A 1,726-nucleotide genomic window follows, 5' to 3' on the forward strand; every position below is an offset into this window, starting at 1 on the left:
GGCCCTCTATGAGGTGGATTGATTCAGTGACTGGGATAATTTGGATGGGAATGTCAGAGACAGTGCGATTGGCACAGGACAGAGCAGAGTTTAGGGCTGTTGTGCATAGGGTCGCTATGAGTCGCAAGTGACTCGACGGCACATAACAAACAAATTGCATGAGAGGAGAGAATGCCCATTTTTTCCCGTGAGACAGCTGGTGAATTTGAACCGTGAGGACTAATAATGTCCGTATTGCAGTTCTTGGAAGCAGGAGTGGCATTTACTTCCATAATAGCTTGCCTCTGGAAACCCTATGAACCTGGAGAAAGGACAAAAGTTACACAGGTGTCCAGGACTTGCGTTCATAGGGTCGCAATGAGTCTTCTACGAATTGACAGCACTTAACAACAGCAGCAGCATAGAGCAGTAGGCCTAGCGGGCAGAAAGCCATGCTCCCAAGCCAAAGGTGGTGACTCGACTCTGCAGCCCTCAGGCCTGCCTTTAATTGTTTTTGGTGAAACATTCTTCTAGGTCGCATAACCCTGGTATGTCCACTTGCCGTACAGAGGTAACTTGTGGTTGCTGTGAACCCGAATACTGTGACACTGATGAGTCAAATGTGAGAATGGTTACCCATGGTGGACAGTGTTTGGTGGAACTTCCCAATTAAAACAAGCTTGGAAGCAGGAGTGGCATTTACTTCCATAATAGCTTGCCTCTGGAAACCCTATGAACCTGGAGAAAGGACGAACGTTCTACAGGAGGTGTCCAGGGCTTTGGTTCATAGAGTAGCTATGATTGCCCACGACTCAATGGCACTTAACAATGCAGTTCTAAGCTTTGTAGTACTTGAGAAACAACAGCTCATACATGTTGGTTTCCTGACATTGGTTCCTATCCTTTCTTTGTAACCTCACTCTTCCCCTCTCTTCCCTATGTCTCCACTTTGCATTCATCCTTTGCGATCTCTTTGAGATTTTTCTCTGGGTGCAAATGCCACCATTTGGATCTTAAGATGGTTGATCGTTCTAGGAGGATGACCCTTCTTGGTTTTAGTTACCACCTCACCCGTCTCTTGTTTAGCTCAGAGTTGTGGCGTGGGAGGTAATGTTAGTTCCAGTCTTGAAGGATGACTAAGGCCTGTAATCCAGAAGTTCTGCAGTCATACCAGGTCAGCATCCAGGGGCAGATTTTGGGGGGTTTTAATGGTTGCTAGTTTTGCACATGTTACAAAGAGGAACCAGTCCTTGGAGGGGGCATCATGCTTGGGAGGGTGGAGGGACAGCGCAGGAGGGGAAGACCGTCTATGAGGTGGATTGATTCAGTGACTGGGGTAATGGAGGTAGGTATGTCAGAGACAATAAAGTTGGCACTGGATAGAGCAGGGTTTAGGGCTGTTGGACAAGGGGACGCTGTCAGTCACAAGCGACCTGATGTCACCTAACAAGTTTTGCGTCACATTTGCTCTCACACCCCCGTTTTGTCAGTGACCTTCAAGTGTGATCCCTTTCAGAGTGGTCCACAGTGAGGGTCGTGGAGATTGAGGGTCACGTCGTCTGTGATAACAAAGTACACTGCCAGCCCAGAGGTACTCGGTTTGAATCCACCAGCTGCTCCGAGGGAGAAGGATGGACAGTCTCCTCCCGTGTGATCCATGGCCTCTGAAAACCTACTGGAGGGTCAGTTGGGGCTCGGTTCTGACCCAGTGGCACAGAATGGCACAAAACCAGAAATCAGTGCTTTG

This window comes from Elephantulus edwardii, unplaced genomic scaffold (genome assembly GCF_000299155.1).
Source record: "Elephantulus edwardii isolate Elephantulus edwardi_28Jun2011 unplaced genomic scaffold, EleEdw1.0 scaffold00035, whole genome shotgun sequence".
In the NCBI taxonomy this organism is placed as follows: domain Eukaryota; kingdom Metazoa; phylum Chordata; class Mammalia; order Macroscelidea; family Macroscelididae; genus Elephantulus; species Elephantulus edwardii.